We start from the raw sequence: 13,332 nt of genomic DNA on the forward strand, positions 1-13,332 counted from the left end.
GATTATATATATATACTCATATATATATATATTGTGTGTGCATAGTTACAGGCAGATAGCTAAACCATTCATTTCACGAACTGCCTGAAATTTCAGGAAGGTAACTGAAATGCACTTAGACATTTGATCCCCAGGGACTGTTTTATGTACTAAACACGGTAAAATATATTTGACCCTCAATAAAGTTCCCAGAAGACTAAACACAGCGAAACAGTGCAAATCACTGTTTCTGGTTTCTGTGTTCAATATAGTATATATATATATATATATATATATATATATACAAATGTCCCTAAGAAATTTTTATCACACCGGCATTTCGCTATCTGCCTGAAATTTCAGGCAGTTCGTGAAATACCAGGCGCGACCCGGCAGTATTTATCACTGAATTCCCCTTCGGTGATTATTCCCCATCATATTCCACACACATATTAAGCACACAGCATGATTATATATATATATATATATATATATATATATATATATATATATATATATATATATATATATATTTATATATATATATTTATGTAATATAGCGAAACCAGGCATTTTATGCCTGAAATTTCAGGCAGGTAACAAATGCACTTAGGGACATTTGATCCTCAGTGACTGGTACAAACACGGTGAAATATATTTGACCCCTCACACACAGCGAAACAGTATTTCGCCGTGTTTAGTACAGTATATATTTCGCTATATTTCAGGCATTCGTAAATATATCTGCCTGTAACATAAGTATATGTATATATATATATACAGTACATATACACATATATATACATATATATATATGCATATATATATTATATATATATATATATATATATATATATATATATATATATATATATATATATATATTCATAAATGAAAAAGGGACATAAAAACAAAATTAGCTACAAAATCAAATATTCTACTTGACATCTTCAACCAACATCACTAGTGAATGTGGGAAGTGGGCATGTGACTCAAGTGTTTATATACGATATGTATATATGGAATAATGACTTTGGCAGGATGAAGGATGGTGATTTATACTTCCTATCCTGTGATGGGAGGGTTCAGGATGTTGTATTGTATAGAAGTCCATACCAGTTCTCACCTGGGCTGACCACCTGGAGTGTGTGCGTGTATACAGGGGTGGGTTAGGATGTTGGAAGGAGGATGGGGAGGGGGGGGAATAGTGGCACTTCCAGAGGTCCTTTGATCATCTGATACTCTGAGCGTGACTGACGGTGGCAGATTCCAGACTTTTTTGCACGGACAGCTCTTCTTGAAAAACAGTTTGACCTCACTCTAGGGGCTGGTGAAAGCTGGGAGGATGACTGAGGGAGTCTGTAGGGGGGGGGGGGCAACACCCGATTAGTCGGATTTCGAGCGGTTCTTTGATAAAACTGATGTTCACAGCTTGACTGACGGTGGCAGATTCCAGACCCTTTTGCTCGGATGATTTTTCTTGAAATACGGCTTTTCCTCCGCTCAGTGTATTTATGACCAGTAACCTACATGTGCTCGACAAATACTTCTTGTTTATTGGTCAAAACAAGAGAAAGTGCGTCTCATCCCATAAAGAGAAAAGCCGACGTAATAACATTTATGATGACGATGACGATTATTGATATAAACAAAAATGTGTCCAAAAGAAAAACTTTCTAGTATCTAGTTGGAAAATCAAGAATTCTGTGTAACTGTTGCCAGCACTCACTCAACAGCTTCTCTTCAATGTGAGATGCATCTATACTAGAATAGTGTGTTGCTCACTATATTGAAAAGGCTGTTTTTCACCTGTCCTTTCCATAAATGTAACAAAAAACCCTCGGTTTAGTAACTGATTATCCTTATAGTTCTTAAATTGTGAGGTCATTTCAACTTAGCGTTTCACTAATACTGATTTTGCCTCTTTTAACAGCTGTTATATATGAGGTCATATCTCTCTTGATAAAGCAGTACTCTTCTATGCAACTAGCAAAAAAGTAATATAGCTGAAATGAAAGATCAAAATTCATAAGTTTTTGTGCATCATCCTCCCGATTTCTCGTGAATATTTAGATTTTTTTGTGACCTTAAGTATTTATTTATATTTTCTCTTCATGGTGAGATTCTATAATTCCTTCGGTTAACGTTATTCTCTGGTGACGCAGCTCTTTCAAAAAGCTAGTATACAAGCATGAACACATGAACACATACACACACACACACACACACACACACACATATATACACACATACATATATATATATATATATATATATATATATATATATATATATAATAATATAAATATAATTACGTAATCGAATGCTTGCCTGACCACACACATTCGGGTCTATTTTACAATCTCTTCGATACTTTTACGGGAAATGGAAATAGTTTACAATGTTTAAATCTAAACCTTGGTCCAGAATAAGAAAATAATGAAAATTAATAACTTAGATACCCCTTGTTAAAGGACTACATATATAAGCTCTCTTGCTCTCTGGAGGCAAACAGTTACGATCTTAACATAACCAACTGATCCCAAAACTGAAGCAATGAATACAAACAAGTAATCATATAATAACTATTTCCATCTGTGGTGGGAGTTGGTGGTGGTGTTGAGGGGAGGGGAGAAGGTGGGAGGGGGGTTAACTTTGGTTATAACGGAGCATTAATATACAACCCATCACTGACATAAAAATGACAAACATAACAACCAGTGTCCTGACATAGAACCAGACCTACCATTTCGGGCTATCTTGGCTTGGAGGCATATACAAAATTTATACCAGTTCTTTCTGGTACAATGGACCCAACTCACTACCGTTGGGGAATACGTTACGTAAGCCGAAATCTAATATGATGACGAGTTGACATAAAAATATGTCTAAGTGATGATCTACCTTTCTGGTGAGGATAAAGCATGATTCTAAATTATAAATCCCATTTCCAAGATTGCGGAAAGTGATGTGCAAGAAAAAATTACATCATTTCTTTCACCCCTTTTTCTAACAATATTGATTTTTAAGTTTGTAATGAATAAGAAATGATAATGATGGAACCAGCGGGTTGTCAAATACATGCACGTATACAACTAAATAGATTACTGTTTTCAAGTTTTTACTCTGTTAGCTGTTTTTGTTTGTATCATTTTGGTATATTAAAAATTGAAAATAAAGAATAAGTTCACATCACTCCTCTATGCATATCAAATATGGCTTTCCATGGCTGTTGCTTTATTTGAAGTGGTGGGTTATCAAATTTATCGCCTCTTTTTTTATTTAAAGATACTGGTGAAAGGAGACTATGACTGAAGGGGACCGCTTTTTGAGAGACAATTAAGTTGTGGTAAAAGTGGTTTGGGCGGTTTCTTTAAATGAAAGACTCGGAAAGATGGGAGGTTCTTAAATAAAATTTGCATGTTGATTCTATCACTGAATTAGAGATGCCATAGAAAATGTCCATAAATTAAAAACGCTACATCAAGCCTAATTTATTAAAACTGGAGAGTGAATTGAGTAGTGCTGCAGTAGCAAGACAGAGGTCGACTTATCGCTGAGCCTATGTTCATTGTCAAGCTACATTGTCTCTTGTGTGGGGGACAAATATACTGAATTCACTCGATAGGAACGTGTTGGTGAATTCCTGGCTGTTGATCGACGGCATTTAGATTAAAGCCGTCAAAGAGACATCATTTGAAGCGTAAGATAAATGTACAGATAGCTAACATACAGAAGCCTCTCATCTCACAGCTGTATTCATGCAGCCGATGCCAGTATTACCAAGAGGACATTGTTTTCAAAAATGTCATAGAATTCATCATAAATGACAACCCTCTCTTTGGAATGAGGTGGAAGTTCAGGCAACATTTTCAGAACTGCCAAATGCCTTTACCCGATCTTAATGTGTTTGTGGGGTGTTGGAGTTTCCAAAACTCAAGGGAATAGTTTTAAGAAATCTGTAAGACACTGATGTAGCAGATTCAAATGCTACAAAAACTATCACTGAAGAATCAGAATATTAAAAAAAACTTCAATGAATATAAGATTGAGCAATGAATCTGGCTGTCATCTCAATGATCTGCCATTCAAAATTACTAGATACACTTCCCTCTGTAACACTGCTAGAAAATACTAAGATATCTCCTGTCAGCATGACACCAACATAAGATTTAACTCTCTGTTGTATTATTATAATTTTTTTTTTTTTGTCTAACACAGTCATCCTATTCGACTGGGTGGTTTTTATAGTGTGGGGTTCCGGGTTGCATCCTGCCTTGTATCCATCACTTTTTACTATGTGCGCTGTTTTATTTTTTGCATGAGTCGTTATTATTATTATTACTATTATTATTATTATTATTCAGAAGATAACCCCTTGTTCACATGGAACAAGCCCACACGGGCCATTGACTTGAAATTCAAACTTCCAAAGAATATGGTGTTCATTTGATAGAGGTTAAAGAAGATTACAGGAAATGCAGAATGAAGAGATCAGTTATTAGGAAAGAAAAATAAAAGATAAATTAACAAATTAAGATAAACAAACAAAAATATAAATAAATTATTAAAAAAACACAGCGATTTGTTTTAGGGTAGTAATGCATCGCATTTTCTCTTGAACTTCTGATGTTCTAATTGCACAACATCCCTCAGGCAGACTGAGGGAAGTCATGAGAGGAAAGTCATTTGTTGAAATTCTCCAAGTCCTTACAGAAACATCTGAAGAGCGGCTAGCATCAAGTTATCCATAAAACTTGTTCATGAAAAAGATTAATTCCTTATCCCTTGGAACAAAAAAGTTTTATTCCAGACAGAAGCAAAAAATTTTGATGCAGATAGAATCACCTTGCTGTGCAATCCAGTCGCCTGATGTTCTGACTATTTAGTTTACAAAACATCACCAGCGTGACAAATATTCAGAATTGAACATTTAAACAAAATCAGGTCTTTGAAAATTATTTGTTTTAGTATTGTGTAAGAAACCTTCATGAAAAAAAATTTCTAATCCTCTCCCAAAGATGACATAACGTGCCTCTTTAAGATACCAAATAGCTATTAAACCCAAATAGCGATTAAACCTCTTGTTGGTCAAGCCTTTTTTGTAAAGAGCCAGGAAACTTAAATTTTCTAGTTTTCTATAAAATTATCACAGTACAGGAGTTTGGATGATATATAAAAACTTACCAGAGACTCAGAGACCGACTAAAAATTGAAAACATCCATTATCTAGTCAATAAAAGTCAAATTAAAACCCCATGAAATCTCCTAGGAACACAAAAAAAAACTCCTGCGAACACAACTAAATAAAAAAAAAAAAAAACTGACACCAAACGAAGGGAAGAAGACACAGAGGTAAAAGTTCAGCCTGTAATCGGCCTCTGGTGAGCCTGACAGGTAAAGACTGCATATGATTTCAAGAGGGCCTTGGTTATTGACATTTACGTCTGCTGGTGATGCGAGCAGATTATAAACAAGCTCGGAATGGTCTTATCACAATATTTTTTTTTTTTTCTGATACAATATGGCCCCTGGTGGCTTGTTCGTTTCTTAGCTTTTATGATGAACTGGCAACTGAACCGTATTTACTATAATAAAAAGACGGCCATTCACCAGTGTTATATCAGTCAGTCCTACCTGTCGGTTGTACAACCAAGGGTCGCGTTTCCCTTGATCGCCTACAACACTCCAGGATGAACTTGGTGAGCAAATAGTTTATGGACATTTATTTCTTTCAGTCTTTTTTGATGACCCTCCTGTTATTATTTAACTTTCGTTGCAGTTACTATCATCATTTAGCCAGATGCAAGGATAGACTTCCTGAATCAAAAATGTAACCGATAATATAAGTAAGCCCTTTACAAAAAATACTTAGCAAAATTTCAAGTCAGGTATTCCAATATAGGTCACAGTTTCGAGTTTCAAGTTTCAGGTCAGAGACTCCAAAATAGGTCACAGTTTCGAGTTTCAAGTTTCAAGTCAGAGATTCCAATATAGGTCACAGTTTCCAGTTTCAAGTTTCAAGTCAGATTCCAAAATAAGTCGCAGTTAACTTCGCAGAATAAATGTCCAACTAGCAGTAAGTGGATAAATATTCCTTGTATTAAAGTTTCATTAGTAAGTTAATGAGACAGGCACAGTTAGGGAAAGGGAATAAGAAATTCGGATGTGATGAAGTCATTGAATGAAGGGAAATGTTAAGTTAAGAAGGAACCAGCTGTAATTGTAGAAATTAATAATTCTGCAGAAAAACAACTTTTTTTCGGAATGGCCCCATTCATCACCACTGACCATGGGGCACAGAGGAGTATATAATATCATATAAATATAGAAACACAGATGACTGGAAATAGAAACAACTGTTTAATAATATAGCAAATATTTCCGTTCTCCTACGAGCAAAATGCAAGCAACTTTGAAATAGTGAACCTTAAGCTTTTTTCACTATAGAGGGTAAACAATAATTTAATGATTACCAAATAGAAATTCCAAAAATTCCAAGAATTCCGGATTTAGTCAGGGAAAAGTGGTGGAATTTTCCAATGCTTTGAAAAAATTGAAAACCAATATAAATAAGTGCAAAATGTAAAGTTTAAAAAATATAGCAAAAAATTTATTATACTCTGCTGAATGATTCCTCCACTATTCTACCGATTATTTAAAAAATGTTGTTTTGTACAATCCTTTGCCTAATTACCCGTGATATTTGATTCTCTTAATATTCACTGTGTTATATAATTCGATTTAAAGAATGCGACAACATGTTAGTTTTCAAAATGTGTTCTATTAATTAGTGATGCTTAAGATTTTACGTCTTTCAGGTTAATTTAAAAAGTAAAAAATGCGCTGAACTTTCTTCGGCGCAATCGAGTTTTCTGTACACCCGATACAGCGTACAATCAAAAACACCGAAAACAGATCTATCTTTCGTTGGTCTCGGTGTAGTGCTGTAAGAGCCGTGGCCCAGACACTTTAACCACGGCCCGCTGGTGGCCTATCCTATATTGTTGCCAGGAGCACGATTATGGCTAACTTTAACCTTAAATAAAATAAAAACTACCGAGGCCTAAGGGCTGCAATTTGGTAAGCTTGGTGATTAGAGGGTGGATGATCAACATACCAATTTGCAGCTCTCTAGCCTCAGTAGTTTTTAAGATCTGAGGGCGGACAGGAAAAAGTGTGGACAGAATAAAGTGTGGACGGACAGACAAAGTCGGCACAATAGTTTTCTTTTACAGAAAACTAAAAACTACGCAGTTGACATTTTTTGGATGATTGCGATTAGATATTGATGAACGCTTCAAAAAAGACCTGAAGTAACGATGGATTTCCAAACATAGTTATAAGCACAGCGTAAAAGGTATTCCTAGTCCTATTGTTATCAGATTCCTATTAAATTAGGATGATAAAGTGAAAAGAAACCTCGAAAAGACTTCAAGGAAGTTTGCGAATTTCAGTCAACTTTGGATGGTCAAGTGAAAATAAAAGGCGCGAAAATATTCGAGTTTTGTTGCCAAGATAGATAGTAACTTGAATAGGCAGTGATTATTATTATTATTATTATTATTATTATTATTATTATTATTATTATTATTATTATTAAAGAAACTTCACGCTTTTTCAGTTCTGTCCATGCGAATTTTTGCCACGTTCACAATATTCATATATCTTGACAATTTAAAACGTTGATGACTACACACTCAAGAAGTGCTTTCCCGTTCATTGCAGGTAGTTAGTTACCATTGAATATTAAGAACATAATATGTAGGCTTATTTACTCATGAAGTCTTCCTCTAGCGGTTATCAGTGTTTGTTAAAGTGCTGGATAGGCCATACTATAAAAAGCCGGACCATTTTTCGTTATGCGATTGTTCTTTTAACTTTATCTAATCTCTATTTCCACATCATTGCCTGAGTCCCCTCTTCCTTAATTTATGGAGCTGTCCTTCTTTTAATTTTTCCAGTTACAATTAATGTTTTTATGCATTAAGATGAAATGTCTTCAAGCGTTATTTACGTTCATGCGGCCGTAAATGATGCTGGAATTTGCTGTGTGCAGCAAAATCAAGTTTTACAATTTGGAACTTCCTGGAATATTTTTTCAATTTTTTTTTTCATCCGTGTTTCCAAATTCGCGTCAGCCAAAGGGTGATTAAAAAAAAAAAACAAACAAAAAACAGAGTAAAACTGATTATTTCATAAAAATCCTAAACTCATGCTTAATGGCCTGACTCCCTGCCCCACATTCCAGTTATCAAAGACTTCAACACGACTGTATATATTTGAATTCTCAAATACTTCTTCAGCATAAAAGATAAACAACAAAGTATCGTAGTATATCGAATGATTCGTTTACATTTAGCTTTGATAATTAGTTTATTTAGCCGAAGCATTTAAACATCTTGATTCTTCATCGCGTTACATATTTTCATTTTTAAACAATATGAATCAATAGTCTTGGCAAATCTCCTTTAGTAATTACCGCTCCTTTTTTTTGTGTGCTTATCAAGTGCTTTTGGATTGGGCTTTGGTAAAAGCTACAAACAAATGCATTTGGACATAACGGCGTCTTTCTAAACTTTGTTTAAAGCTCTGTGCAATATCTTCTGCTTATAGAGTAGAAAATTTGAATAGTCAAATCTGGGTGATCGAGTACATACAAACTTCCAAGAGTTTCACAGCTAAACTGATGACAGGTAGCTAATTAACCCAGTGATTATTATTGGAGGAACCTATGGTTTTTACAATTGAATTAACCGTTTTTTCCATAATATTTACAATATTCATTTCTTTTCACAATTTAAAAACCTTTGGACTACAATCAAGGATCGATTTCACATCCATCGTGGTAGTGATCTAGTTCTAAAATCAGGAATTTGAAATGCAGTTCTAATTATGTCCAATTGTCATTTCAGACTTCAACGACAGTAGCTCTCTGCCTTATACTCGGGTTGGTGTCATCCAGTCCAAGTCCTTCTGGAAGCGAGAAGAAACCTGGAACCGGATTAGAAGAGCACCGTTTGGGGTACCTCAAGGAGTAGGTGAAAGACGCGGCAAGTTATTCAGGACTAGACCGTTTCATCATCCAGTTATTGCACATCCTAACCATCAAGATGTCCACCATCCTGAAATCCAAGTTAGCGGCGTCCATAATGGCCAAGGGTATTTGGGACATAATGGTGCCCACGGATATTACCCTTACAATGGACTTCCACTCAGGCCTCCTGCCGTTACGTATTTCACTCCCATCCATCACCGCTACCATCCAAGACGACACCATGTCTACGTAGGACGCCATATTGCTCAACACAGTCTGCATCACCACAGAGTGAGAAACCGCCACCATCATCTGTACCAAGTTACTTAAGGAAGGAATCTTCGACCCCATAAATGAAACGTTCAGAGTTCACAAATACTAAGACCGACAGGATAATATGGATGTCGACAGTACTCATGGCCACAGTAAATTTTGCACGACTGCCTTCAGTAACACTGATGTCTTCTCAGAGTTACCGCTAGGCAACATTTTTCTCCTACTCTTATGCTAGCGACACTCATTTCAGTCAAACATCCCTTTTTGTCTGTATTGTTTCATTCTTTAGTTTAAAATGATATGGTAACTATTGCTTAAATGAACTAACTAGGTTTATTCCCACTCCATTTCTTGTCCTCTCTGAAGGTTCTACATAGCAATTGCTCTTCATTCGCCATTTTACATGTAGCAATTTACTGGTTAAAATATGTACCTAAATGTGTCGCAGAAAGACTTTTAATATTGCATATTGTTAAGTACTTGCTAAATTTTTCTTAGCAACTTTTCTATCTTTTAAATAAAGTTTACCCCCAATGCTGGAAAGATTCTTCGCCAATTGTTTTATTGACAGGAGCGAACTGTAAACCCAGAATCTTATTATCTACCTAATTTTTGGAGCTGGAAATTATTTAAACCGCTCCTTTGAAAATCTATTTTTGCCATTGCTTCCAGTAACTGCTATAAAGAATGCTATTTCTTCCTTGGCTAAAGTTCATTTGCCATTGTCATAAACAAGAAAGTAATACGGATGGGATACCAGCTCTTTAATCTCAAAGAACTGTACATTCCGTACTATATTAGGGATTAAATATTTTTTTACTATTAACAATAACTTTAGTGCTTCCTTGGATCTGGTCAACGATGAGGCTTTTAAACAGAGACATTGTAACTTGAGTTTTGGAGATTATTAATTGGTTTCAGTTGACCAAGAGCAAAGAGATGTCGATGGTTTTTTTTACAGATCCCAGACCTATCATGTCTGTTTTACCGAGTAGTGTTAAGCAGCCTTTGGCATTTTTCAGGCTATAATTAAGACTTGCCTTTCAAAAATGAACTACAATAGTGTGCAAATTATATAAACCATGTTATTTTTTTTCCTCGCACTTAACAGATCGACTGCCTTGCTAGAGTAAACAGAGATATGTAACCATTCAGTAAGTCGGGCAGCTAGTGTGGTATGAAGCTAAACCAAGAACTATTGCTAACCTGGTCTTGTGTCGTTCTTAAGTTTTACTGTATTTGTTTCACTGTACTTTGTTTCTGAATTTTGTCTGTACTTACTTTTACCTTCAACCCTAGGCTTTCTTATTCATACCACAAAAATAAAACCTACATTATCTATTGTTTGCTGAGTAGTCTTCGTTTGTAAACAACCCTATCTACAGAGACAATGGCATTAATGGACTATGCTTCAGGCCCCTTATTGTGATTTTGCTGGAATATTGCTACGCTGTCAGGATGTTAGCTGTGTATCTTGAAGGCAATAACGCTCTACGCGACGGCTTCATTTACATAGCAAAAGCAAACGCGATTTCTACCAAGGTTTCTTTTACAAGCTTTATTTAACAAGCAGTTAACCTTATCGCCATTAGCACTTGTGCCTCCAGATTTATGTTATGTTACTGGTTTTGCAGATATCAGATATCCAGGGATTGTTGCCCGAAGCTTTTCATGTTCCTTTTTCTTGAGGAACTGTAAACAATAATCGACATGATTTTTAGAAAAAACTGTGATCATATTGCTAAATGGCTCCTTTGAATTAATTTTTCCGGCCTGTTTAGTTATCACTTTCTGCTTATTTCTGCTTTATTTATTCGTTTATCCCTTTTATTCTCTATTCAACCCATATTTTATTTTAAATTTTACTCTAGTTTCATAGCTCTGATTTTTTTTATTTAATTTAGGTATGTGCCTTTTATCTTAGAAAAGCTTGTATAGTAAATTAATACCTTTTGTAAAATGATACCTGTTAAAGTGTAAAATTTATAAGTAATAATAAAAGTTATTCGAATAAGTCTGATGCATATACATGATAAAACTGCATAGTTCTTATTATATAGATATGTGTTTGACAACTGACGTGCATTTATATATTCTAAGTACTTGACTGAACCCTTAACAGCCTAATATTCTTCACATCAAAATATTTAGAAAACAAATGTAAAAGTAAATAAACGCAAACGTTTGTAAAACTTCAATGTACAGGTTCTTTAAACATAAATCTCTCTCTCTCTCTCTCTCTCTCTCTCTCTCTCTCTCTCTCTCTCTATATATATATATATATATATATATATATATATATATATATATATATATATATATATATATATGTATATATATATATATATATATATATATATATATATATATATATATATATATATATTATATATATATATATATATATATATATATATATATATATATATATATATATATATATACATATATATATATATATATATATATATATATATATATATATATATACATATACATATATATATATATATATATATATATATAAATATATATATACTGTATATATATATAAATATATTTATATGTATATATATATTTATATATACATTTATAAATATACTATATATACATACTTATATACATATATATATATACTGTATATATATGATATATACATATATATGTATATAATGTTAGCTGTAGGTCCCGTTGCTAAGTAACCGATTGGTTCTTAGCCACGTAAAATAAATCTAATCCTTCGGGCCAGCCCCAGGAGAGCTGTTAATCAGTTCAGTGGTCAGGTTAAACTAAGGTATACTTACTTTACAGTAAGACTGTGAAACCAGGGATTTCACGGAATCCCTGAAACTTTCCGGGAATTCGTGAAATCACCGATTCACTTAAGAACATTTGATCCCTGTGGGGCTAGTACTAAACACGGCGAAACACATTTGATCCCCGAGGGGCTAGTACTAAACACGACGAAACACTGTAATCCCAAGCCCCACCCAACCAAAACACTGGACATTAAGATACTATTTCTGGAGTAAGAGTAACGACATTAATAACCATAAGAGGGCGTTGCGTTAATACTCTGCCCATTCATGTCATCAGATTAGTAAGAATAGCTGGAGATTCTCGCTTCAGACTTTCTTTACGAATGTCCAGCATCACTCAGATAACTTGCCTCAACACTGTCTGATTACCAAGAGTGTTAAATTAAGAAAGAAAAGTTCTTACCATTTAAAATCACCATTTAAATTGCCATCTTAGACAGAAGCGTATTTGGATTTTTATATTCTCTGTCTTGACAAGGAGAAGGAGAGAATGCAATCACGGGCATATACGCCATACCAACTGCCACAGAACGTTAAATAATGCATCACGGTAACAGTATGTAAATATAGCGTCGTGTTCTCAGGCTTATGTTTACAGAATTGCTGGTTTGTCCATACCGTCGGGCATGACGGTAATATATAGAACAGGTTGAGACGTCATGGTCAGACCTGCCGTCAAAAATGAAAGCCCGGCCTGAATGACGACTGCAAGTCTAAACGTTACCTGCAGTTCATCGTTGTTGGACATAGTTACACGCAAGAAATACATGGATTTAGGCTTAGGCCTACTGTAAAAATTACAGTGCATTCACAATTTAGTAGTTTTCTTTGAACTTCGATTTACCGTGATAATATATTAACCAAAAGAAGAAAATGCCCGTTTGAATGTACTGTCAGGGCAATTTGTAATACTAAACTATTTTTCTGTTTTAAAATAGAGTTAACTCTTACTTAAGCAACCTGCAACACTTCCTATTTTCTTCCTCTTTTTTTTCTTGCTTGAAATTCACGAGTCATTATGAACAATGATGAGCGATAAATGTCAAAAGGCAATGGTGGTTTCTTTAATAAAGAAAATAGCGAAAGCTTTTGAAACATGTAACAGGCTCATCCGTCTAATGCATTAATCTTCCATTCTATGAGCTATACTATGGCTGCTAATTATGATTAATCAAGATGCACTGACCTCCTTTTTATCTTTATTTTGATTAGCTAATTATT

At 34.5% G+C, this 13,332-nt stretch overlaps 1 long non-coding RNA gene across 1 annotated transcript; it reads left to right on the forward strand.

Annotated features, from left to right (window-relative positions):
• The first annotated feature begins 5,368 nt into the window (after positions 1 to 5,368).
• Positions 5,369 to 10,588, forward strand: LOC136833889 (uncharacterized). The gene is made up of 2 exons (XR_010851615.1): positions 5,369 to 5,681; positions 8,895 to 10,588. It is a non-coding gene; the product is annotated as an uncharacterized lncRNA (long non-coding RNA).
• The last annotated feature ends 2,744 nt before the right edge of the window (positions 10,589 to 13,332 follow it).

The sequence above is a fragment of the Macrobrachium rosenbergii genome, chromosome 52 (genome assembly GCF_040412425.1).
Source record: "Macrobrachium rosenbergii isolate ZJJX-2024 chromosome 52, ASM4041242v1, whole genome shotgun sequence".
NCBI classification, from domain to species: domain Eukaryota; kingdom Metazoa; phylum Arthropoda; class Malacostraca; order Decapoda; family Palaemonidae; genus Macrobrachium; species Macrobrachium rosenbergii.